The sequence below is a fragment of the Lissotriton helveticus genome, chromosome 3_1, assembly GCF_964261635.1.
Source record: "Lissotriton helveticus chromosome 3_1, aLisHel1.1, whole genome shotgun sequence".
In the NCBI taxonomy this organism is placed as follows: domain Eukaryota; kingdom Metazoa; phylum Chordata; class Amphibia; order Caudata; family Salamandridae; genus Lissotriton; species Lissotriton helveticus.
The window spans coordinates 387,658,498-387,686,322 of record NC_136061.1 but is presented as its reverse complement, the minus strand read 5'-3'; the positions used below and the strand labels follow the sequence as shown (position 1 = coordinate 387,686,322).

The 27,825-nt window shown below is 48.6% G+C and overlaps 1 protein-coding gene across 1 annotated transcript in view; it reads left to right on the top strand.

The window, feature by feature from the left end:
- The first annotated feature begins 596 nt into the window (after nt 1-596).
- Nucleotides 597-27,825, top strand: part of LOC144824560 (fibroblast growth factor receptor homolog 1-like) — a 251,805-nt gene continuing 224,576 nt past the window's right edge. Inside the window, exon 1 of the mRNA XM_078683619.1 lies at nt 597-670. The gene's annotated coding sequence lies outside the window, so the exon portion shown is untranslated. The remainder of the gene's footprint in view (nt 671-27,825) is intronic.

The following is a 27,825-nucleotide window of genomic DNA, read 5'->3' as shown; positions in this document are numbered from 1 at the left end:
CATTTGGGTGCTGACTTGCATATGTTCATCGGTGGTCAAAGTCAATTTCTTATATTACTAAGAGCAATTAGGAGACACAATCTTTTCTGACATAATTATCTCAAAGGCTCTCTGAATTGGATGAGGAGAGGCATTGTAGTCGAGTTTATGGCAATGGCCACTACATGACAGCTTTGTAGCCATTATTATTTCTTGGGCGTTGTTAATGTTCCAAGCATTATAACACCCAGCGATTTCTAAAGTTTTTAACGAAGGCTTCATCTGTTAGATCAGACTCGAAGAGCTTTGGTGTTCTGCCACTCAGAGCTGTCCTTCCCTCGGGGGGGGTTCGGGGGGGGCAGCAGGAACAAGCCACGAGTTTAGTGGTTGGTGAAGTGGCCCTGGCTGCCGTGTCCTCGGTGCAAGGCCGCATAGTTTGCAGGCTAGGGTGGGCGGGGGGCTGCCTCGGCGCAGAAGAAGCAAGACTGGCTATAGCCTAGATTACAATTCTTTGCCGACCCGGCAGGAGGAGGCGTGACAAGAGCGCGCTCTGAAGTGTCCTCTACAGACAGGAAGCCCCTGGGCAGCCGATGCGGTCTGAGAAGCGCTGCTGCGTCAGTCTCAGGACTGGCGCTGTGTGGGATGAGGCGCCGCTAGCGCGGGGGTCCGTCTGCAGCTGCAACATCTGGAGGTAAGGCGCTACCTGGGGACGCCGTGGATAACGGCGGAAAGAGACTTGTGTGGGATCTGCCGGGGATGGGCTTGTGTTCCCGAGGGAAGGTAGACCCCCCTGTAATAACAGGCTAGCCGCGACTATATTTGTAGATTGCCTTCTACCCCCGAGCATCAGAGCGTAGGTAACTCTTGTGCATTAGGGTAAGCGTGCTTAAGACAGCAGCAGGTAGGGCAGCTGTAGTGCCAGGCCGCCTTGCATGACTGATTTTGTGGTTTTGAGTCAAGCTGCACAGCACACTCACTTCATGTTTGTTGCTTTGTCCTAGTCCAAACGTCCATCTGAGCTGAAACCGCCATATCTGACTGCGCCCAAGCCCTAACCAGGCCAGGCCGTGTGCGAAAGGAGATTTAGGCATGGCCAGTCTGTGCTTGCTCGTTGCTGCAGCTTGTGCCTGACCTCATGGTGCTCTTGGACAGGCGGTGATGGGGATCATCTTTTCTCATTGAATTGGGGGGCCCTAGTTGAAGTCTCAGGTAGGTGGCGTGTGTAGGGGCTTACAGCCTACTTCTGCAGTTTTAGAACTTGAAAGTTGGCTTTTTTTTTTTTTTTTAAATTATATAATAATCAAGGTTTGTCCAGGAAATGGCAAATTGAAACTAATAAAACAGAAGTGTGCCCTAGCACAGTCATTTCTAAGTCATACAACATAATACATAACATCTAACTTCAGTTGTTATTTATTATATATATCACGTTGCACGGACTCCACTGGGACGCGGTTCTGTTGTATTTACTAAACACCCAGGCTTTGGGGAGATTATAGGGTCACCCTATTGTGTTGAACATACTGGAAGTAGTAACATCAAAAAGGCTCTTTATCTCAAATCAGACTTCCTGTTGGGAATGTCTGAAAGACCTGCGTGGACGAGCTGCAGTCACTAGGCTGTATCCCACGATCTCGCTTTTCCAGGTTGTAGCATGCCAACAGAAGTTTGTGGGTGATTAGCAGGACAGCCCTGTGTTTTTCTCAAATACTGAATTCAATCCATTCGTTAGTATGCTTCCTCCCAGTTTCTTCATGTCTGAGCACTACTGGTGCAGAGTACATCATTCATTAGAACCCCTCTCTCGAGCCCAGAAAGTGGGGGTCATCAAGGAAAAGAGAAATCCCAACTGATCCTTTCTCAGAATGTGGGAGTGCTACTGCTTGATACCACTCCAGGAACCTGGCCTTCCTGCAAACAATTCAAGGACGTGGACAGACAGTATGGTCACTTTCGGAATTCCAATGAATCTGTATCTCTTTACCTAAAGACAATATGCCGCTTAAGGCCAAACTGAGATCAATAAAGATGAATATGATAATGAGGTGAAAACTTCTATATTAAAATAATCTTCCATTACTTAGAGCGGATAGATTTGTAATTCTAACTCCAGTTCCAGCGACATCAGGGCAAGAGCCATGTCGATCCATCTTCTGGTCATGTGAAAGTGAAAGAGTCAAGGTAACAGTAATCAGAGTTGTGTGAGTCGAAGTAATGACCTTGATGGTGAAGTCGATGACCTTGTATCGATCATGATCTTCACCCATGCCATTTTTTTATACCTTGCCTGCCTGAATGCTGCCGGTTGTCAGGATATAGACATTCTGGATTTAGTATTTCTTGGTTCCCTCATTAGTTTGCTTTCTTTGATCATGTTTTAAACTTTATCTGGTGTGCCCTTAGCAGCCAATCGACACACCTCAAGACTGGTTCTATATAGTCTTGTTTGTTAACCTTTGAGCATTAACACCTTTGAGGTTTGGTTTGGTTTCTGCAATATTTTCATTTATCTCCAAAGGTTCCGAATAGATTAAGTTGTAATAGCCTGGTCAGTACTTTAAGGCGATGGGTTGTGCCCATCAAATCAGCCTGGATTTTTTACTTATTGAACTTTTACTATGGGTGAGCCTCATAACTCGTGACCCACCCACGTTAAACACACAGTAATTGGAATGCACGTGTTTACAGCCAGTATCTGTCCTCTAAGATAAGGCTGTTGCAATGCAGCAAAACTAGGGGGCACTTGGCTAGTTATACTTGAACACTTGTACACACATGGTTGCACACAAGTGAAGGCTGGATGTGTGAGACTCTTGTAATGCGCAGTTCGGTAACTGCGCACAGATAGCCTGGCGCAGAGGGTACGCTGCAGAATTGGATATTGACCTGGAGTAGGCCTCATAATGTTAGTGTACACTAATTGGGAAAGTCAGAGTGGTTTACTGTCTTGTATGCAGTGACACTCCATCAAACACCTATGGGGTAGACTGCCTTAGAGTGCAGTTTCGCTTCCCTTTGGCTGAAGAGACCAGTAATATTGAATTAGGGAGGAAGTGGTATTCCAAATTTGAGAGTTCCAAAATGAAATCTGTACAACTCATAGGTCATTCGGTATTGTCCTATTTCTCTGGCTCAGGTCAGGATTAAAGCCCAGGCCTAGGTTTTTCCACAAGCCTTATGAATATTTGTAAATTACTGCATAGTATTCAGTAGTGTGTGTGTGTGTGGAATAAATGTACTTTTACTTTTCTAAAGGAAAATCACAGACTGGACAATTATTTATTGAGTGTTGTTATTGCATACTAGCGAATGGCAATTACTAAGCCAAAAAACCTCTCTTGAGCAGGCCTTGGGCTGCTCTGCTCCGCCACCCCGAGAGAGTCAATCGGTGTTTGGTTCCCAGTGGAGGGCGAATATGGGTCCACTACTTGTGCAGGCCACACAGCTAATGGCCTGTTTCCTCACAAGTTCTTGAAGAAAGGTGTGAGAAAGTGCCATCTTTCTAGCATTGGTATGCCCCCACTTTTTTCTGAATTGCTGATGTGCTTTTTTTTTTTTTTTTTAAACTTTATTTGTCATTTTCAGAAGCATCATACACAAACCATTAGCAATGGAAACAATACACCCCATCTTGCAGTACAAAAACACCCTGAATGACAGCTTTCGGCGTAGGAACAAGTGCAAAGTCCAAAGGGATTGGGGATATCCACAACAGTTTATCACAGCCAGTAAATAGCCCCGGATGCAATAACAAGCCCAACCGGCCCCCACAGATAGTGTTCAGCAGCAGCGCATAAGTTGTACCAACAGCACAGGCTAACCCACTCCCTCCGGGTACAGTTGGTTGTCTAGCTGCGCCTGGTGGTCAGCTGCGAGTTTAGCAATGTATGCGCGGTACGGCCCCCATATGTCTAAGGGTCTAGACGATGTAGGGATGGTGGAGGAGTACTCTACGCAGTTGACATTGCAGGAGGCCAAGCTCTTCAACCAATATTTCACCGTCGGGCTTCTTGCGGAGCACCAAAGTAAGGCCACCTCGCGCTTAGCTAGCAAGAAGCCCAGCGTCGCAAGCCTGCGAACCGCTGGTGGGAAGTTCGTCACGAAGCCTAACAAAGCAATTTCAGGGGTCGTAGTTAGGGGGACGCCTAGTATTTTACCAAATGTGCTGTGTACCTGTAGCCAGTAGTCTTGCAGTCGGGGGCAGGTCCATGATAGGTGAGCAAAATCAGCCTCTGTAGTTTTACATTTCGGGCACATAGGGGATCGGGAGGGGTCTATTCTGTGGGCCAGAGCAGGGGTGTGGTACATACGCCTCAGGAATTTGAAATGAGTGAGCTTGTGCCGGGTGTTCAACGATACTGTTTTTGTTACAGCACAGCACCGAGCCCATTCCTCATCCGTGATCTGTTTCCCCAAATCTCTTTCCCAAGCCAGGCGGACCTTCTCGTCTGCTGCAGGAGCAGCCGCTAAGCTAAGTCTGTATATCTTAGTAACCATGTGTGTCCCCGATGGATGTTGAATAACTGCGGTCAGGGGTTGCGCCTCCTCTGGAGCCAGTGGGAAGGTGGGAAATGTGGCTCGCAGTAAGGAACGCAGTCGGGACAGTACAAAGGAGTCCATAAAAGTACGGTCCTGGAACCGGGGGTCCTCCGTCAAACTAAAGGCATGTCCGTCTGGGAATAGGTCCCCCACCGTGTGTAGGCCGAACTTAGAGAGTGTAGTATGCACCACCGCCTCACCAGTGATCGGAAGCCAGTGTGCATTAGGGAGGGGGAGGAGTGGGGAGTATAGTATATCAAGTTTAAGTAACCTCCGGATTTTCTCCCAGGCCCAGCATGTGGACGATACCGTTTGGATATCCTGGGGGTCGCGGGGGAACCCTCTCGGGAGCAGTGTAGCCAAGGAGTGAGGCAACACCAGGTCTGTTTCCGGCTTCAAGAACAGTATGCGCGCATCTGGGTGGAACCAAGGGTATGCGAAGGAACCCTGTGCTGCCAAAAAATATCGATAAAAATCGGGCACTCCCAGGCCACCTCTTTCGTAGGGCAGGGTCAAAACGTGCCACGCAACTCGAGGGGTTTTGTTGCCCCATATCAACCGCAGCAGCAATGTTCGCAGCTGCGTGAAAACAAATTTTGTCAGAGGTATTGGGATATTATTAAATAAGTACAAAAACCGAGGTAGCACCACCATTTTCACTATGGCAATGCGTCCCACCATTGAGAGCGGCAGCCTGAGCCACTTGGTAATGTTGTCCTCCAAAAAATCCAGCGCTCTGCCATAGTTGAGCCGGATAATGTCCACCGTGTTAAGATGGACGTGTATACCCAAGTATTTCACCGATTCGTCACACCACTCCAAGGGGTACTCGCATTCCCAGGGCGTAGTGGCGGCGGTCAGTGGAAAAATGAGGGATTTGCGCCAATTCATGCGCAGGCCGGAGTATGTGCCAAACCGCGTGATTTCCGCTAATAGTGGTGCCAAGTTTTCGGCCGGAGCCCGGACATAGAGTATTAGATCGTCCGCATACAATGAGGCGAGCAGAGGACCCGTGCGAAACTGTAGGCCCCGGAAGCTGTGGTTGTCCTGAAATTGACGGACCAAGGGGTCCATCGCTAAAATGAACAACAAGGGGGGCAGGGGGCACCCTTGCCTAGTGCCTCTGGACAGGGAGAACGCCTCTGTAAGGGTGCCATTTAGGCGTATACGAGCCGTTGGCTTAGTATACAGCAACGCCACTGTGGAGACAAAAACCTCCGGCATGCCCATCCGTCTCATAATGGAGAGGAAAAAGGGCCACTCCAGGGAGTCAAACGCCTTCTCAGCGTCTAAAAGCACTGCGGCTGCCGGAGTGTCGGGGTCTACCCGGTGAAGCACTGCGAATAAGGTGCGCAGATTCAGCGAGGTGGATCGATGCGGCACGAACCCCGATTGAGCTGGGGATATGATGAATTCCATTAAAAGGGCCAGCCGCGTGGCCACTACTTTCGCCAAGATTTTATAGTCAGTATTCAATAGCGAAAAGGGCCTATAGGAGCCACAGAGGGCAGGGTCCTTTCCGGGTTTCGGGAGCAAGATGATAACCGCCTCCCTAAACGTGGGGGGCAAGACACCCGTCTCCAGAGCCTCAGCATAGACCTCTAATAACTCCGGCACCAGTTCCTCCTTGTAGGCCTTGTAAAAATCTGCCGAAAAGCCATCGAGACCTGGAGCTGCCGAGCCTCGTAAAGCGTCTATGGCTTCCACTACCGAGTCGGATGTTATCGGGTGTGCAAGGAACTCTTGCATGTGTCTTTCCAGAAAGACCAATGCAATTTCGTCAAGGTAGGAGCCTTGAGCGCGCAGGTCGTTGGCAATGGATGAGGAGTAGAGGGTAGTGTAGTAGGAGAAGAAGGTGTGGGATATTTCAGGGGTGGTATGCCGCCGCGTACCATCCGGGGCCGTTATTTCCGTGATGTATTGCGCCTGTCGTGGCGGGCGTAGTAGGTGTGCTAGCAGCCTCCCGGGTCTGTCTCCCTCCCCATACTGCCGTGCCGAGTGCTGCGTGGTCAGAAAATGTAGCTCTCTATCGGCCGTTTCCCGAAACTCCAGCAGCAGGGAAAGGCGGCGCGTTTCAAGTGTCTCAGAAGGGGCTCGGAGCTGGTCCTCCTCCACTTGTCTGATGTCTTTCTCCAGGCGTGTAAGCGTGGTTCTAATAGAGCGCAGAACTCCCACATGAGTGGCAATGCATACCCCCCTTATAGTGGCCTTAAACCCCTCCCACAAGGTAGCGTGTGTGTCCACTGACCCCGTGTTCAGCTCAAAATAGTCCATGATAGCAGTTCGGAGTGTTTCGGTGAACACCGTGTCAGCAAGGGCCTTACCAGGGAACCGCCAGTGCCGTTCAAAGCCGCCAGGTCGTGGTATATCTAGCTGTAACGCCACTGGGGAGTGGTCCGAAAGTGTACGCGGCAGTGTGGTGTGTGATGTCACCCATTCAGCCACCCCGGGGGAGAGCAGCCAGTAATCTAGTCTAGTCCAAGTGTTATGGAAGCTGGAATGGTGTGTATACTCCGTGGAATTCCCGTGTAGTCTAGCTTCGATGTCTACGAGGGAGTAGTCCTCACATATTTCAACCATGACCGGTCTGGAGTGTTTCTTAGTGTCTGCAGCGGTGGAAGTCCCGTCCCGTGTGGGGTTAAGGAGTAAATTGAAGTCCCCCCCGACAAGTAAGTGGCCAGTGGCTGTCGTGGTCAGTTTCGTCTGTAAGTTGTGAAAGAAGGCAGGGGTGTCAACATTGGGGCCATACACGTTTACCAGGGTAACCGTCTGATGAAACAGTGAGCCTGTCACCAACAAGTATCTGCCCTCCGGGTCTTCCACCGTGGAGTGTAGCATGAAGGGTATTTGCTTATGCACCAAGATGGCCACCCCCCTGGAGTATCTGCTAAAGTCAGAGAAAAAGCGGTGTGATCCCCAGCTCCTCGCCAGCAGCCGGGACCCCGTAGGACTCAGGTGCGTCTCCTGAAGAAACGCAATATCGATTGTATGTCTGCCGAGGTAGTTGAAGACCTGCCTGCACTTCCTTGTGTCGTTTAGGCCCCTGACATTCCAGGACATCAGGGTAATCCGGGATAAGTCATCCCGCCTAGGCTGTCTGGTCATAAGAGATCGTGTCTATATGTGCAATCCAGGGTGAGCCAGGGGCTACTGAGACGTGCGATGGAATGTGGTGTGTGTCTGCCATCTGTGCGCAGAATGCTTTCAAACTAACTAACAAACTTACCCTACCCCCTACCCCCACCCAGCCTCCAAACAACCCAGGGAGGCATATCCCTATGAACCAAGCAGCGAGCCAAACAAAACACAGGGTTGCAAAATACAATGAAAGAGTATAGCTCAGCTGCATTAAGAAAAAGAGTAGTGAGACAACAGTGGCATCCGCCATGGGGAGTGGCAACGCCACGCCGGTCGGGGAGTAAACGATATCGGATGATCTGCGCACGAGCGACCAAACCAGTTCGTGCGCCAGGTAACAAGAGCAAAAAAAAAAAAAGTTTTCAGCCCAAAATGTCTAGATAAAATGTTCAGCCATTGCCCGTCTCGGCAAATAAATCAACGCTGGTTTGGGAGGCATGTCCGAGCGGGGAAGCAGGCGGGTGGGACCCAGACCGAGAGGGGCCCTCGTCACGTCGCTTGTAATGGTGGCAACATTCCTGGGCCTCCGTGGGTGTTTCAAAGATGCGGGGCCTGCCATCAATGTCCACTTTGAGTCTAGCTGGGTAGAGCATTCCGTAGCGCAGACCAAGATTCCGAAGTGTGGCCTTAACCCCGTAGAACTTTTTTCGCGCTTCCTGGACTGTGAAGGTGAAATCAGGAAAGAAGGAAAGCGTGTTGCCCTGCCATGTCACCTCACCACGGTCCCTTGCCGCCCGGAGGACTGTGTCGCGGTCTCTGAAGTTCATGAGGCGGGCTACGATGGGGCGTGGTGGGAGTCCTGTTTTGGGCCGGGGCCCCAGCGATCTGTGGGCACGTTCCACCACAAAGCCCTGAGTGAAGGATTCTCGGCCAAAGAGATCAATGAGCAACTGTTCAACAAACGTGTCCATCCGGCCAGTTTGCGTCGTCTCCGCCAGGCCAGTAATGCGCACGTTGTTTCTTCGTCCCCGGGCTTCAAGATCCTCATTTTTGATGGCCACCTCCTTGAGGATCCTCTCCACTCTCTCCAGCCTCTTCAGGGATTTCGCTGCGCCATCTTCTACATCGGAAATCCTGGATTCTGCTAGGTCCAGCCGTCGGTCGTGTGCCTGGAGTTTGGAGCCCATGTCGTCCATGCGGCGCTCCAGACTGTCAAAGCGCCCGTCCAGCGCCTTGAAACCTGCCCTCATCTCTGTCATCATGGCTGTCATGAGGGAGGTGGTATCTTCCTGGTCCTCACCCCCAGTCGCCTCCATTCGGGCCTCCAGTGGGGGGGTCGGTGACGGGTAGGGAGGCTCCAGCAAAGTTCAGTTTGCGTTGATTGAGGTCGCGCTTTCCCATTGTGGTCGCGCTGCAGGGCCACCCGGCCCAGGTCTTCGTGTGTCTTCTCGTCCCCTCGCACCGGCGCTGTCAGAAATGGCTATGTGGCCGTGCCGGGCAATGGGTCTTGTACCCTCTGTAGTGGCTGAGTAGGGCTCTGTCTGGTTCGGGTCACCCGCAGCAGTGGATGGCGTCCTGTGAGGTGTGGGTCAGGCGACCACGGAGCAATTCCTCCAGGCGCCCTCGTGGTCCGGTAGGACAGGCTGTGAGTCCTTGTAGTCCCCTCCCTAACGTACCGGGGGGGGTAGAGGGGGCAAGCCGCGCCGCAGACGCGAGGACGGGCAATGCTGGCGCCAGCGGCACCCAGAGCGGCCCCACAGGCCAACCGCCAAGCAATCCGCCCCCCGCGCCGGGCCTACGTCTCCGCCACAGGCCCAATGGAGCACCCGGCTTTAGCCCGCCCCCAAGGCCGCAAAGGCCCGAGAGCGGATCCGGCGCGCAGCGCCGCCCTACGGTAGCCGGGCAGCAGCGGGCCCGCCGCGGAGCCGAGCCCCCAGCCCTCGGAGCACAGAAATCGCAGCGACCGGTCCCTGCAGGCCACCCAGGCGCCCCCCGCGCTGCTCGCCCTACCTCCGCACTGAGCCGCCGCCTCTCCTCGCGCTCCGCCCGGCCGCAGGTCGGGTCGCCGTATCTCCGGATCCGCTGCCGCCACCGATCTGGAAGTTGCACCCATCGTGCTGTAGAGGATGTAGCGCAGGATCGAGGGTGTGGGTGCACTGTAGGATCTGGGGTTACCGCATATTGCGAGCGCTAACTCCCCGGACCGGCGGAGCTTCAACAAGAGGCGGCCATCTTGGTCTCCTCCTTGGCCACCAATTGCTGATGTGCTTTGACTGAGTGTGCCCTGGGCTCCTGCCAACCAGGTACCCAGGGCCTGTGTTCCTTCCCTAAAAACTGTACTGAAACCAACGACCCAATTGTCATCTCTGGCCACCTGTCAGCCCATGGTAAATGGTACCCTAGGTACCCAGGACATGGTGACCAGAGAAGACCCCTGAGGGCTGCAGCACTTATTGTGCCACCCTCAGGGGCCCTCTACTCTGGCACCCACACACTGCCTTTGCAGGCTGAGTGCCTAAGTACAGAACTAAAACAAGAGTCGACATGGCACACATCCAGTCCTGCCAAGCGTCACGCAACAGGTGTGACACTCACGCATTTCAGTGCGGTGATCCGCATCACCGCACTGAAATGCATTGTCACGCATTTTTGCCACCATTGCCAGGCGCGCTCCTGTGCCCGGGCTCTCTGATGCTCGACTCGTGCTGCTTGCTGAGCCCCGGCCCGAGTTCCTATTTAGTTAATAACCATCTGCTCTCAGCCTCAGTGGAGTGGCTGAGAGCGCTACAATGTATCGGAACTCTGCCCAGGGCTGCCTGCTGTGTTCGGCGCCGGTGGCTCGGGCTTACTCATCACACACACAGTGACACTGCAGGGGGAGGGAGGGGATGCCCTTTCAGCAGATTATAGTGCTCCTGTCAATCACTGGAGTCGCACCATGGGGGCCGGGATAATAATCCGGATGTGCTGTCACGTCCGGAATCAGAGGAAGTAGGCAGAAAGCGGCGGGGGAATATCTAGTGCAGGCTGGATACTCGCACTTAAGTGCATAGAAATCGAGTTGAAAAATAAAACTGACACCAGTGTATACAGAGCAAGCTGGCCATAAATTGGAGTGCATCATCTCTGCAGACGTATGATCCGACCTCCGCGCTGCTGCGATCGGACCCAACTCCAAGGACCCACGGCGGCCGCTGGAGCCAGGCCAGATCACACCACTGAGCTGCTCTGCTGAGCCGAGTGTGAACGCCCAGGTGGCAGCGCGGTTTGCCCCAGGAGACGAGTCAGTCTTTGCAGCCACTTGGCGGTCTGTTAAAGCGAAATGCCACGGCTCGCAAGGTGAGTCAGATTTGTAATAGAAATGTCCTTAGTGCAATTCACACATCTAATGTCGTGCCTGGCTCGAGGCTGCATTACTGCGGTGCCGCGCGGCTTTGACACACTGCTGCCAATTACCAGGGGGGTGGGGGAATGAGTCTATCCTCTCAGCAATGGTTGCTAGTCACTGTGGCACACCATGGGGGCCCGGGATTACCCGATTTGACTGTACTAGTGCCGTCCCCTTCAGAGGAAGAGGAGGTGAGACCGGAGTGGCAGGGGACTGTCACCTGGCAGATTCGTACTGGGTTTACTTCTGGCTCATTTGCATTTAACAAATCCTCGGCTCGTAAGTGCAGGTGAGGATTGAGGCGCATTGACAATGCCCTCCTGAGCCCCAGTACTCACAGGACACATCTGAAGATTTAGATGCACTGACAGCTCTATTTACAGGGCGGACGTGCGAGTGGGGAGCTTTGACAATTACAAAACTGTGCTGACTCTCAGTACTTGTATTTAAGGGTCGGATTACGTAAAGGTGGCATTTCACACCATGTTACATACTGTAAATTGTTGTTTTTTTTCAACTCAGAAGCGCAGGCTACCCTTGCTATATGTAGCACTGTGAGTGTCCTATGTGTGTTAGCACCACCAGAGCATTATAAGAGGGAGATAACGGACAGTGAGGGGTATAGGTAGGCCCCAGTTGTCTGGAACAGCTGGTGGCACTCGTGTGGATCGAGGTGCACTGAGAGTTCTGGAAACAAAACTGAAGAAGCACATGGTGCACCAGCTCCGACCTGTACCGAGCCCCATTCCCCTACCAGATCAGTAGGGGGCGCAACATGTAAAGTCGGAAGTATCCCCGCAGAGATGTGTATGGCTTCCAGTACTGGACGAACAGAGAATGTTGCAGATCAGAATTATGGTGCACTGAGACGGCGGTGGGGTTCCTAGTGTGGTAGGTCAGCTGGTTAATGTAATCACTGCAGCTGTGTTTGTAACATCGTTGACAGAGAATGGACCCTGGTTGATGCATTGGAGATTAGTGACATGTATTTGAAGTGCTAGGAAGTCGCAGCCTCTTGCAACACTATAAATATGCATGTCACTATTTTCAAATTGTATTACACAAGGTGAAAGATAGGCTGTATTAACTATGTGCACTAATATCCAGGGACTATTTAGTGTTTGGCAGGGGCATAACTACACCCCCTCCACCCTCGGAGTGCGACTGGGCCCCTGGCTCCTAGTATTGAAAGTGTCACCTTAGCAGATGTATGCATTTACGGTCGTGTCTGGTGTGTTAAATGTTAAGCATTTTCTCTAGTCAGTGAGTTCTCGAACAGAAATGAAAAACAAAGTTAGTTTCTCTTTCAGTTTAACCAGTCTCAGAGAAGCCCGATTTACGGTATAAGACACACAGTCTGTTAGTGGCCTTCCATTTCTGGTGCTTTGTAGTAGTTTTAAGATCTTTTTAGAGGTCCTCGTTACTCAAATGAGTGTAATTACTGATATTTATATATAGTTTCCCCTCATGTTCACTGCATGATTTTGTTCGTGAGAAAGTGTCACTCATAGTTGTTGAAATGTCACTCATAATTGCAAAGAAATTATGAAAATATCACACACTGCAATCTGAAACCTTGGCAGCTATGCACATCCCTGTGTGCCATGCCCACAGAACCCACTGCCCTGGTATACTTCAGTCACCCCTCTAGCTGGGTGCCCTATGCCAGAGGTGAGGGCACAGGTGCATGAGCCCTGTGCCCCTACAGTACACAAGGCCATTCCTGGGCACTGTAAGTGCAATGATGCCATTAAGAGTATATGGTGCTGGGAGGTTGTCATTACAAACTCCACAGCACCATAATGGCTACACTGAAGACTGACAAGTTTGGTACCAAACTTCTCAGCATAATAAACCCACATTGATGCCAGTGTGGGATTTAATGTAAAATACACCAGAGGGCATCTTAGAGATGCCCTCCAAAACCCGAACCTACAATCCACGTCTGGGCTGAGTGGCTGCGAGGTGCTATGTCTCCTTCTCCAGGATGGACAGGGGGAAGCTTCAAAGGCACGCCGCCCCTCTGAGAGATTCTCCAGACCATTTGCTGTACCCAGCAACTGGCCCCCACCAGTTCTATGCCCACACTGGCGGGAAAAACTACGTCAGGAAGGGGGGTGTGCCAACCTTTGCAAACTCCACCCCTCAGGTGGAGGAGGCGAGGTGAAGCACGGCCCCGGGCTCCGGCCATCTTGCAGATGGGGAGCCCTGCCCAATCCCAGCTAGGCTCCTGCCCCCTCCCACAGGAGAGGAGCAGGCTAGGGGGTGTACTCACCCCAGGACAGGGTCCCATTGGTCCCTGCCCTTGCCCTACCTGTAACGCCCCTAAATTTAGTATTTAGGGGCTCCCTGAACCTTCCTTCCTCAGATTCCGATACCAAAAAGAAGATCAAGAAGACGACGACCCGCCGCGCAGCTGCTAACAACAGGATAACAACAACTGACTTGGCCCCAGCCCTACCGGCCTGTTGATCCTGGAACCTGCTCCTGCCTAAACCCGGCGACTCCCGTGGACAGCAACCTTGGGACACCCAGAGGACCTGCCTGCCTTGAACCTCTTGAAGATTGGAACTCCCATCAGCAGAGGCTCTGCTGCAACAACCCACCTGGTGCCAGCCAGGGAGCTCCGGACCAACCCACTCTGCACCAGCCGAGCCCGGGCCGGGCCCAACCGAACCAGGACCACAAGGACGTCCCCCGGGCGACTGGGACCCGAAGTCCAGTGCCCAAAGACCCTCCTCGACGAACCAGACGACGCCTGAAGACTCAGAACCAGGGGCCAACCCAACCGCGACCAGCCGAGGGTAAGCTTTTCCGGCCCCCTGAGTCTATGCTCAGAACAATAACTTTACCAACCAAGTACTCACTCGGAAACCGGAAACTCACTTACCTGCCATTGGATAACATTGACCAATTTTGACGCGAAAAAGTGTGGAGTTGTTGTTTTTTTAGTTAAATACATTTTTGTTGGTCGTTCAAAGGAAAAGAAAACATAAAAGGATGATAAAATACAGTAATATTCCACCTAGCATACATCATACAAATACATCAGAAACCTAAAATGTAAAAACAGAGCGAAGCATAGTCTGAATGCAACATCTGTGGTGTAAATGGTGGAATGTATAATGGAAAGACATAGTGTTACATATATCATATAATAATCAAAGAAATCGAACGAGACAAAAATCAGATGTAATGAATAAAGTAAATAAAGCAAATAAAACAAATACCGTGTGTCTTAGAAACTAAATATGTGTCATTTTAGTTAAAAGTTATTTAAGTACAGAGTAATTGGCGAAAGCAGAGCCTGTATTGGAGAAGAAATGGTGGTAGTGCATTTATACATCAGACAGCTATTATACTGATTAATGCTAGCAACATCATTATGTATACCCCCTCCGTCGGGCCCGTGGAGGAGTCAGGGTGGTCGGTGGGTGTCAAAGTATATGTCAAGAGAGAGCCATATATCTCTAATTCGAGATTTCCAGGGGGAATTCTCGAGCACAATGTTGTCGGCACCCCTTAGATTAGCAATCCAGTTTAACCAGTGAGGAAATGACACTTTACTGGTGTCCTTCCAGTTATTCAGTATGATTTTAATGGCCGACATAAGGAGAAGGTCCAGGAGTGCTCTGTCCTGTATACTTCAAGAGTCAGTGATGGTGGGCGGGAACAGCAGTGATGGTAAGTCCTTGCAGTCAGCTATCGGGAACAGTTTGGAAATAAACGTAAAGATCCTCCTCCAGTATGGTATAACCTGAGGGCAAAGCAAAAGTAAGTGTTCTAAGTCTCCTCCCTCCTTATTACAATTCCAACATGTATCATCGTCTCTGAGTTTATGTTTATGTAGGCGTGAGGGTGTCCAGAATACTTTATGTATCAGCCAGTATTTTGTCTGGGACAAAACCGGGGTAATTTTATTTTTAAATGTAGAATCCCATGTCCAAGACCAGTCAGCGTCTGATGGAATGGAATGGAAATTGCACTTGTATAGCGCGTGTCTACCCGGAGGCCTCGTAGCGCTTCAAGCTGAATTCTGGTGCAGGCTCACGGGGATCAACACGTCTTTGCAAACAGGTGAGTTTTTAAAGCCTTCCTAAATGAAAGATGGTTATTGATTTCTCGAAGGGAGAGGGGAAGGGAGTTCCAGTACCCAGCAGCAGTATGGGAGAATGAGCGGCCGCCCCAGCGAGCTTTGTTAATTTTAGTGGTAGTTATCAATTTCAGGGAGCTGGAACGTAAGGCTCTGGAGGGAGCATAAGGGGTGGCTATGGTGTGAAGAATTGCAGGGCCGGTGCGGTGGAAGGATTTGTGCGTAATACACATGGCCTTGAACTGAACTCTGGCTGTTATGGGGAGCCAATGAAGCTCCTTCAGAGCTTTCCTGGCTGACTGCCAACGGGGGATATTGTAAAGTAGGCGGGCAGCACAGTTCTGTGTGACCTGGAGTCTATGGGTCACAGCTACTGGGGCTCCCACATACAGGGCATTCCCATAGTCCAGGCGAGAGAGGATCAGGGCCTGGACCATGATCCTCCTGGCCTGGAATGGGAGCAGGGGTAGCACCTTGCGGAGCATCTTCATCATTCCAATGCAGGTGGAAGCAGTTTTTGTGGCCTGTACTGAGAAATCAAGTGCCTTATCCAACCAAACTCCCAGGCTCTTAATCTGGGGTTTGGGAGGTGGGGGCGGGCCCAGAGATGTAGGCCAGATGGAGGCTAGGGCAGAAGGAGAAGAGTTGCCCAACAGCATTATATCTGTTTTCTCCCCATTCAGTTTAAGGAATGAGGATTGCATCCATCTGGCCACAGCCTCTAGACAAGGGCCTAAGGTGGAAGAGGATCCCGCGGAGTCGTCCAGTGAGACCACCAATTGGGTGTCATCTGCGTAGGTGACGATACGCACCCCGAAAGGGTGGACTATCCTCTCCAAGGGCTCCATATAGGCATTGAAAAGAGTAGGGCTCAGGGAAGAACCCTGAGGCACTCCACAACTAAGAGGGTGTTTTGGGGAGACAAACTCACCCTCAAACACCTGGAAGAATCTGCCATCCAGGAATGAGGCAAGCCATTTCAGGGCCGCGCCCGACACGCCCAAACCACTCAACCGATGGAGAAGAGTAGAGTGGTTGACCGTGTCGAACGCGGCACTGAGGTCGAGTAGAATGATGGCTGCCTTCCCTCCCCGGTCCAGCACAGTTCTAGCCTCTTCCGTCACCGCCAAAAGAGCGGTTTCGGTGCCGTGTCGTGGACGGAACCCTGTTTGAGAGGAACGGAGCAGACAGTTGGATTCAAGAAAGTCTACTAAGATGTTATTGACGTGCCTCTCAAGTAGCTTGCTCATCCATGGGAGTAAGGAGATGGGACGGTAGTTGGCTAAGTTGTTCTGGTCCAACGTCGATTTTTTTAGCAAAGCTTTTACCATTGCACACTTCCATGGGGGCGGGACGGTGTTGGAGGTAATGGAAGCATTCAGAACATCCAAGATGACTGGGCGGATAACGTCCAAGACCTTGGTAAGCACGTGAGGGGGAGCATGGTCATTAGGGGATCCCGAGGTGATTTTAGGGATCAATTTGTCTAATGATACCAAATCAAGTAGTGGAAGTGTTTCAAGTGTGCAGGGGGTAGGGGCAGCAGGGACAGGAAGGGGGATAGATTTATCGTTGTCGTCACCGGTGATGAATGAAGAGTAGATTGCCTGGATTTTCTGAGAGAAAAAGGTGGCAAGATTATTGCACCGGGTTTGTGCGCCGTCTGAAGATGGTCGCTCAGAGGGTGGAGATATCAAAGATTTAGCAATCCTGAAAATCTCCTTAGGCGCATTGGCCGCTATGTTGATTTTCATACTATAGAAGCGGGATTGAGTGGCGACAATTTCCCCCTTGTATAGTTTGATGGCGGCTTTATAGTCAGCCTTCCTCTGTTGAGAGTAGTCTTGCCTCCACGCTCTCTCGAGTCTGCGGCATGATTGCTTCATGGTTCTGAGTGCGGGTGTGTACCACGGGGCCACTTTGGATCTGGTTATTAATTTTAGAGGGATGCGGGGGAGAACCTGATCAAGGGTACTGGAGATCCAGGTGTCAAAGTTGGTCGTGGCATCAGTGGGATTAGTGGACCTCTGTGGTGGATGTTCAATAAGGGCACGTTCCCACTCAGGAAGCGGTAGGGAGGGCCATTTCCTTCCCCAGTGCTTGTTGGACTTATGAATGGTAGTAGAGGGGTTCGTAGACCAGGTAAAAGGTATTAAGCAGTGGTCAGTCCATGGGAGGGGAATGGGAGTCTCCACTTTTAGAGTATCCAGGTTGCTGTAAATGTGGTCCAAGAGGTGTCCCTTATTGTGAGTTGCAAGAAAGCCCTTTTGGCAAAGGTCCATGGCCTGCAGGTTGAGCCTAAGGTTATTAGCTGAGGAGTCGCACGGATCATCCAGGTGCAAATTAAAATGGAGGGACTGGGAGGTTAGAAGACCACAATTGTACAACCTTCTCGTTAAGCTTGGTGTGTTTGGAGCTTAGTGCTTTATAAAGCCAGGAAACTTGATGGCCTAAGGTGTTCAGTTTTAACAAATGCTGGGGTAGGGATGGAGGTAGGGTAGAAATTTTCATTTTGGAAAGTGCCGCTTTTACCTTAAAAAAGTTATAAAATTCTAAAGGGTCAAGGTGATAGGATGTTTGAAGTTCTTTAAAGGACAGAGGACGGTTACCCTCTAACAGTTGGTGTGTAAAAAAGATCCCCTCTTTGATCCAGCGATCATTATGTAAAGTATGGCCTTTATAGTGTACACCATGGTTGTCCCATATGCTCTCAAGATTTGAGTTCTTAATTCTGACGTCCATAAGTTTATCTATTTTTAAAAGAGATAGCTTAGTTTGTTTAAAGAGTGCCTTACCGGAGCATGTTAGGCGATTAAGGTTAGTAGTAAGGAGAATTGCTGGGTGGAGATTGTCGAGAAGTGATTTCTCAACTGCCAGCCACACCGGGGAGTAGTCTCTTAAGGCGAGAGCCAAAAGGACCCTTGTTTCGCTTGGAACACCACTTGGTAGCGTTTGAAATCAGGGAAATTAAGCCCGCCCAGTGATTTGGGGAGCCGAAGTTTCTTCATACTAATTCTGGCTTTCTTCCCTTTCCATAAGAAGTTAGAAAGAGTAGTTTCTAGCTTGTTGTGGAAATCGTCTGACAGGGCCAATGGCAACATTGTGATTAAATAATTCACATGGGGCGAGATCATCATTTTTATCGTCTCGACCCTCCCCCACCATGTCAAACAAGCATTTACAATGCAACGGTCTCGCCTTTGAAAAAGTTAGAGCTATTGGCATTATAAATGACACATTTTTTATTTATGTGTTGGTTTTGAAAACAGATAAATACATGGCACTGTCATTTACAATGCCAATAGCTTAATTTCTCGCAAATGCCACACACAAACATAGACCCACACAGAGTCCCACACACATACATACCTACAGAGCCACACGCAGAGCCACGCAAACACATACACAGAGCCACACACACACATACACAGAGCCACATACACAGACACACACACAGCTACAGACACACACACAGCCACACACACACACTTCATCCACCCACTAAGTCCATCCACCTAGCCACCACTCAACTCCATTCATCCACTGACTCCATCCACCCAACCACACCTTGTCAGAGGTAGTAAGCACTATATAAATACAGTTACAAAACAATACATAAAACAAACTTGTGCAAGTACATGACAGCCTGCGCGACACTGCTTGCGCAGTGAACGCCAGGCTTCGACCTGAAAAGTAAAGTTCATTAAGCGCCCTCAGATCAAAGGGCTCGCCCACTCCTCCCACCGTCGCCAGGAATCTAATTAAAAAGTGGACGGCTGGCCGAAAAGGCACAGTCAGCACCTTTTGGGGTGGGTGATCGGGGGCTGCAGGGTTTCCAGCCACAGCTGTGTTCAGTTCTCATTTAAACATATCTTAGTGAGGGGGGGATGCTTCAAGGAGGGGTGGGTAGTCACAGTAAACCAGTGTTCCCATGTTAATGGTGGAACATTCAGCAATTCCTGTGTTTGTTTGTTTTTTAACCGAAACAGCACTTTGTGAGCTGGGATCTATCGCCAATCCTGCTTAAATAAAAAAGAAAACGTGGAAACATATGCTTCATAATGCCAAGTGCTTTGGGTTAATAAAAATGACAAAAAGTAATATCCCAACGAGGTCACTTGGTAGCTGTGAATAAGTCCACTCCGTAGCTGGATTTGGGGTGGTACTGTTTGAATGATGGTTCTGGTGGCCTAGGGTTGCCTTACTGCTTTGAGTGTGGGTTAGGGTTGAGGGGCTTGCAGTGTCCACCACCTGTAGCAGTCCCTAGGCCAACTGGCCTTGTTGGGGTAGGATGCCCTGTGTCCCAGTGTCGGGGGGGCCTAAACGTTGCAGCTGCCCACTAAGTGCTAGGCAGCTGTAACAACAATGATGGGGCCAACGTGGGAGCCTCACAGGCTCTGAACAAAGGAAATGCCCCCTGAGCCTCGTGGGCTCTCAAAACAACTGTGGCGCCTGGTGCCTCTCGGGCTCGAAGATAAATGGGGCGCTGTGAGCCTCTCTGGGCTCGAAGAACAACTGTGGTGCCTGGAGCCTCTCGGGGCTCCTCAACAAAACGTGGGGCCAGGTGGGAGCCTCGCAGGCTCAAGAAATGAGTGGGCCCTTTGGAGCCTCGCTGGGCTCTAGAACTAAGAACTGCCTCTGAGCCTCTCGTGGGCTCGAATTAACAATGCCCGCTGGAGCGGCCCGCTGCCTCTTGGGGCCGCCCCGTCACCACCGGAATGCCGCCTGAGCCTCTCGGGGCTCTTCAATAATTTGGGCCTGGTCAGGGAAGTCCCTCTCGGGGGACTCTGCATCAGGTAAGGCCCCACGGGCCTCTTAGCACACACACTCGCACTGGAGGGGAGGAGCGGGCACCGGCAATGTGCCCCGACGCCCCCCTCTCCTTTTTGGCCACTCACCGGAACAGCGGACTCTGGTTGCGGCTGGAGGCCGCCTCGCTGCTATCTTCACTGGCGGGACTCGGGGAGCCTCGCTCCACTGTGGCACTCCTCCGGCGGCCGCTCTTCGGCCGGTATACTCTGGGGCTCTCCCTCGCTCCTGGGAGCCCCGGGGGAAAGCTCCTTAGTCTTCCCGTCGTCCCGCCCCCGGCCTGCCTGACTTCCTGTGCTGAGGGCCGCCAATGGCAGCGCGGCCCTCGGCAGGGAGGCGGGCACAGCACCTCCTTAGCGATCTCCGGGCCAGCGGCGGTGAAACACGGGCTCCCTCTTCAAGCTAATTATAAAGCGAGGTGGGCACTCGCTGGAGGCAGCAATCCAGGGGGCCAATGCCGGGTGGGCACCGGCTAAAACAAATAAAGCGCTCCCAAGCGCTAGTGAACAAGATGCAGCGCTCCCAGGCACTAAAGCAAAAATAAAGCGCTCCCAGAGCTCGTGGCACAATTCCAGCGCCCCTAGGTGCTATGAGGAAAAAGCAAAGCGCTCCCAGACGCTTGGAGGCCAAAAGAAACCGACATCGGCCAGCGGCCTCAGTGCGCAGCCCACTCCTGCAAAAGCCACGAACAAATTATCAAAACATGCCGTCCCCCCAAAAAAATAAAACACCCGCCCACCGCCACATGACGTTCGCAAAGGGGCGGAGCAAGAAAAAATCACCGGAACGCCCACGAACCTGCTCCGAGAATTACTGACAGATCTCTCTTCCAATGGCTAGCCTCCATTTATGGAGGTAGCCAATGGAAGAGAGAGGCGGGTGAAAGCCCCTTACTGAAAAACATAAGATTTCGCCTGTGCGACACTGCTGCGCAGTGAACGCCAGGCGAAACCTAAAAACGAGGTGACCATGAAGTTAATTGAGTTTTAATCCTTTCCCCCGTCTTGGATTCGTTGTGCTGAAGAGTCTCAAGAGTGGTAGAGCCAAATTCAATTCCTAAGTATTTAATATGTTTAGGGTGCCAGGAGAGGCCTGAGGAGCCTAGAAGGTCATCTGTACTATGGACATTAAGAGGTTTCACTTCTGATTTATCTTGGTTAAGTTTATAAGCTGGATGGCTAGAGTAAATATCTATAGTGTCCATCAGGGCTCTAATAGATCTCTCAGGGTCTTCTGTAGGTTCCATGATGAAATATCGATTACTAAAACATCGACCTACAAACATTTCGCCACAAATACATCGTCTACAAAAATATCGTAACCATATACTTAAACAAGGATTTACACAAATATCGATATTTTTTTATCGACTACTCTAATATCGTTAACAATTATATCGACTACATAAATATCGACTACTACATTATCGACAATATTTAAAATAACATTACCTTCTACACTAATATCGACAACACTAATATCGACTACCTTTCTACTCATATTAATATAAATAAAATATCGTCATTTTCTTTATAACCTTATATACACATTACCTTTCTGTTATTCACTTTTTCATAGTTATTTAAATTTAAAAAAAGCTTTTCTAACATATATGTATATACAATATGTATTATTTATTTATATATAATAAGAAAAAATAAATTAGTAATATAAACTATGTATGACGTTACAACACATACTTTTACAACGCATACCTTTACAACGAAATTTTTACAACGCAAAAACCATTACAACGCATGTATTTACAACGCATATTTTTACAACACAGGTACCTTTACAACGCATACCATTACAACGTAAGTATTAGTAAATATATAATACTTTTTTTAATATAAATTAATTAAAATGAATAGATTTTAATTAAATTAAATTAAATTTAATTTAATTTCATTTAATTTATTTAATTAATATATTAAATATTTTTTTTACCCTGTACCCCTGTACCCCAAAAACACAAAACTGAGCCTGAACAATAAAAATACCCCTTTACCCAAAAACTAAAAACTGACCCTAACCCCTTAAAATACCCCTTTACCCAAAAATTTAAACTGACCCTGAACCCTAAAAATACCCCTTTACCCAAAAACTTACCCTGAACCCTAAAAATGCCCCTTTACCCAAAAACTGAAAACGGACCCTGAACCCTAACAATACCCCTTTTCCCAAAAACACAAAACTGACCCTGAACCCTAAAAATACCCCTCTACCCAAAAACTGAAAACTGACCCTGAACCCTTAAAATACCCCTTTACCCAAAAACTGAAAACGGACCCTGAACCCTAAAAATACCCCTTTTCCCAAAAACACAAAACTGACCCTGAACCCTAAAAATACCCCTTTACCCTAAAAGCCAAAACTGACCCTGAACCCTAAAAATATCCCTTAAAAAACCCCAAACATATTACATTTTAAATATAATTATATACTTACCAATACTTACGTTGTAATGATATGCGTTGTAAAGGTACCTACGTTGTAAAAACATGCCTTGTAAATACATGCATTGTAATGGTTTTTGCATTGTAAAAGTTTGGTTGTAATGGTAGTAAGTTGTAAAAGTTGCGTTGTAAAGGTTGTATACCAATATAAACATTACCAAACACTATCATACACTCTTATCGGATTACTTTAAATCACATTTCACTAATTTTAACATTGTAATAAATATTTACCATTAAAATTTCGGAGCTACCTTCACGGCCATGTTATGCTATCGCCCCCCGGGAGCCTTCAACTCCCGGCAGCAACAGTCGCTACTTTCCACCCTCACCAATATGGCCACCACCCACAATAAGCTGATTGTTTTGGGCGATTTCAATCTTTGGCCAAACGGCAGCTTGGACACTGCCCTGAATAATCTCATAATGTCTTGTAAAAGTTTGGGACTCTCCCAACTGGTCGATAAACCCACTCACTCCGCCGGCCATCAACTCGACCTAGTTTTTTCCTCCCCTCAGCTAGTACACCTCGGCGACATCCTGCCTATGTGCTGGACCGACCATGCACTCATCAAATTTCACATCGCTGTCAGCAGAGCCAGTAGGCCATCACTTAACATCTCTCCCGACGCTTTTTACAGAGACTGGAAAGCTCTGGACAAAGTTAGATCGGCTGGCCCGGTGTTCAATGTGGTCAACAGCTTCTCCCCCTTGTCATCGGTGGAGGACAACTACAACACCCTCTGCACAGTGATTTCCAACACTTCGAACTCCCTTGTCCCCCAGAAAAAGTGCAAACCTAAGAGCAGAGCACCAGCCCCATGGTTTGACGACTCCTTGAGAGCCCTCAAATTAGCCTGCAGACAATCGGAGAGAAAATGGAGGCAAGGCTACTCTGACACCAACAAATTGCTCTGGAAAGACAATCTTCGAGCATATAAAACTGCTATAGTGCAAAGTAAAGCCAATTACTTCTGCGCAACTATTGCCAATGCCTCTAATAGCTCGAAAAGCATTTTCCAGATCCTCAAAAATCTAACCCATCCAGAGTGTGCCACAAGGACTCAGTCACCTACACAAGAACTCTGTGACAATCTCGCAGCTTTTTTCACAGACAAAATTAATACCATCATCCACAATCTGAAGACTTCCCCCTCGTTGGGTTGCCCCAACAGCCCGAGAACCAGTACTGTTAGCCACGACTCGATGCTATCAGATCCCCCCCCCCATGGCAAGGCTGCGAGAATTCCCCCCTATCCCAGAAACCGAGTTTGAAAGACTGGCGCTCGGAATCACTTCGGGCTCCCCTCTTGACCCTTTGCCTCCCAAAGTCTGGAAAAGCTTTGGACCTGAACTCTTCAACACTCTGCGCAGAACCTGCAACCAATCTTTGCACTGCGGATACGTTCCTAGTCTTTGGAAGCAGGCTCTTGTCACCCCGCTTCTGAAAAAGCCTTCTTTAAGCCCTGACTGTTTGTCGAATTATCGACCTATCTCCCTCCTGCCATTTCCAGCAAAGGTCACCGAACGATGGGTCAGCTCCTGTCTTTCCACTCACCTGGAGCAGAACCACATCCTGGGCGACCTCCAATTCGGTTTTCGCCCAGCCCACGGCACCGAAACAGCGGTCTTGGTAGCCATGGAGGATCTTCGAATGCGTGCAGACAGGGGCCAGGCAGTAGCTCTGATACTGTTGGACCTGTCTGCCGCATTCGACACGGTCAATCACAAGACTCTGCTGGAGAGACTCGGTGAGGCCGGTGTGGAGGGCACGGCCTTGCTGTGGTTTCACTCCTACCTGCAGGACAGGAGACAGGCGGTATCCCTCCCCCCATTTCAATCTGAATTTGCAGCCGTGCCCCAGGGAGTTCCCAGGGGTCCTCCATCAGCCCCATTCTTTTTAACGTGTATCTCAAACCCTTGATCACGTTAATAAAGTCCCACAGGATAAAAACTATCAATTACGCTGACGACACCCAGCTCATTCTCTCTTGGGAAGGTGAAGACGCTATCCCCTTAACATCCTTCCATGATTGCCTAAGAGAGACGGCTGGGTGGTTGCATAACAACTCCCTACAATTCAACTCTTCCAAAACCGAGGTACTGTTCTGTGCTGGAAACAGAATTTCTCGTCCGTTCCCGAGCGACTTTTGGCCTCGGGAAATACCGGATAAACCACAGCCAGTAACCTCGGTCCGCAACCTTGGGGCCATGCTCAATAACAAGCTGAGCATGGAAACTCAAGTTACAAAAACAGTGGGGACTTGTTCAGATCTGTTGCGTTCTCTGCGCAAAATTATGCCACTCCTACCCGCACATGCCCGGGCAACGATTGTCAGGTGTACTATTCTTAGTCGCCTTGACTATTGTAACGCGCTGTTACTTGAGTCCCCAGTTGTGTTGCTGGATCGGCTGCAAAGAATTCAGTCGGCAGCTGCTAAACTAGCTCTCGGCTGGACCAGGAGATCTTCGGCCACAGCAGCACTAGCCGAGCTACACTGGCTACCGCTGAAGCAGCGTGTGGCATTCAAGGCCCTTTGCTTGGTCTTCAAGGCCTTGCACGGAGTCGGACCCAAACCTTTGCAAGCCTTGTTTTCTTGGTATACTCCCAACAGAACCCTGCGCTCTGCATCTGCCTGTTTGGCAAAAGTGCCGAATTACAATAAAGTTAGAATTCGGGGCAGATCTTTCAGAATTGCAGCGGCTAAATTATGGAACAGTTTGCCTATCGATATCCGCCAAATTTCCCATCTTCTCCCCTTCAGGAAACGCATTAAGACCTGGCTTTTTCCTTAAACCCTCCCCCTCTGCCCTCGTTCTGACTTTCCTCAGTTAAGAGTTTTCTCCAGCGCCAGGAAACCTGCAAGGTGTCAGCAGCGCTCTATAAATTCTTTAAATAAATAAATAAATTAATAAAAATAAAACACATATAATACATTTGGTAATAAATATCGAAAACTATTATTGATGCTACTAACTCTTTACAAAATAACGGCTTTCAAATTCAAACTAATGTTGTCAGCCAATGAATTTAAATTATATTTAATTGAACCAATCAAATATAACCATTAATTAACTCACTACTATAAATACAATTACAAACTTAACTTAAATTAACATTTTTTTGCCAAACTTGGAGGGAAACGGTTACCTTGCTGAAAAGAAGAGAATACACACCTACTACAACGACTACAACACAGCATACTACAACTCAAGTAAGTCAAGTCCCATTTCATTTATCATTCAAACCTGTCGAAATGTAGCTAAACTCCCTAAACTAAAAACATGGTCTTTATATTTGTTTAAATATAACTACAACATCCTATCAACAACCACCACAAGATAATAATTAAATGAAATTATGAACTGCCTTATCCATGTCTACTTAGAAAAATTTTAAATAATTTTAAAAAGTTGCAAAGTAAAGTTGCAAAAGACTTGATATGTTATTACCTACTAATATATCCTAATACAATAAATAACACAAATTAACTTTCTTTTACAGAATATACAAACTTCATCTACCAATCTACAACTAAACTAACAACATCTTCTACTACATTAAGTAAGTATACCCACTGTGTCTATTAATAATGAGAAAGACAAAATAAACAACTATAAAACTAAATCATTTTTTTTTACTATTCTTTACCACAACTACAGAACATTAAAGAGTGAAAATCTACATATAAGAACAGAAAACATAAAATTAGCAGGAAAACAACATTGTAAGTATGTTTTTGCACTTTTTCCTTTTAACGTACACATCTCAAGAAATGTTTTTCACTTTTACTAAACAAACATATATATGTCTTCACAGATCTACCTTAGACATGGCAACAGGAGCTACTTTTATTACTTCTCAAAAAGGGAAAATAATGCTGAGCTACATGGGTTACACCTACACCCAAGAAAGAATAAAAGGGAATAAAACTTACTGGAAATGTAGTAAATATTACTCAACTGCATGCTATGGTAGAGCACAGACTGTTGATAACAATGTTGTAAATGTACATGAGCATAACCACCCACCCAATGTAACAGAAGTCGAAGTAAGAGAAGCACTAGAGACATTGAGAGAAGCTAGTACAGGCTCACAAGAAACAAGCACCACTATTTTGAAAAATGTTTTAAGCAAGGTGCCAGAACATGTCACAGGACAGTTACCTTCAATACCCAACTTGAAAAGATTAATTGCTAAAACAAAACGAGATTCTGATCCAACTCCACCAGCACCTGAAACTTTTCAAGACATTAAAATATATCCTGAATATACTATTACACACAATGAAGATAAATTCTTAATGTATGATAACCACAGTCATGATAAAAGAATTTTACTTTTTGCAACAAATAGCAATTTGCAAAAACTAAAATCGTGTGAAACCTGGATGATGGACGGAACCTTTAAAGTATGTCCCAAACCTTTCTATCAACTTTACACCATCCATGGTGAATACCAAGAAACAAATATCCCTTTAATTTATACACTGCTGCCAAATAAAACAAATGCTACCTACGTAGAAATTTTAACAACTATCAAAGATTTTACTGATAATTACTATCCACAAAGAATAATAATAGACTTTGAAATAGACATGATTCAAGCTATACTTAAAATATATCCTCACACATCTATACAAGGGTGTTGTTATCACTACAACCAAAGTATATGGAGGCACTTACAAAAATTTACTTTAAGCATTGAATATTCAACAAACAGTAACTTTGCTTATCAGATTATTATTAGTAAAGAAATTTGTATGCAGAAAGCGCGACTAAACCCGGAGGCATCAAGGCGCTGAGAATGGAATCAAGAGAGCTCATAAATCAACCAGGGGGGAATTAGAGATAGGCTTGTTGGAATAGCCAAGTCTTAAGTGCCTTACGGAAATGAATATGTGAAGGGATCCCCTTGAGATCGTTTGGAAGCGTATTCCAGAGTCTGGGCGCAAGGAAGCGAAAGGACCTTCCACCCCATCTGGCTGTGGCGATGCGGGGGACAGTAAGTAGACATTTGCTGGATGAGCGCAGTGTTCTCCCAGGGACATAATGGGCCACAAGAGCACGTATTGCCTCCGGTCCAGATTGGTTCAGGGCACGATGAGTAAGGCATAAGGCCTTAAAGTTGATCCTTGCCTGCATAGGAAGCCAGTGCAGGTCTTTTCTAATGGAGGTACCCGAGGAACGTTTGGGGGCGCCTGCAACAAACCGGGCAGCCGCATTCTGAACGGTCTGGAGGCGCTGGATAAGGCCACTGCTAATGCCGAGATAAAGGGCATTGCAGTAGTCAAGTCTGGAGGCAATGACTGCTATTGCCACCTGTTTGCGTGCCCCAGGGGAAAGATAATGAGTGATCTTTCTAAGAATCCTCAGGGCATTGCAACAGGTGGACACAGTCCTACTAACCTGCTTGTCCAGAGAAAGGGAGGTGTCCAAAATGATCCCAAGGTTGAGGGCAGAGAACGTCGGTACAGGGC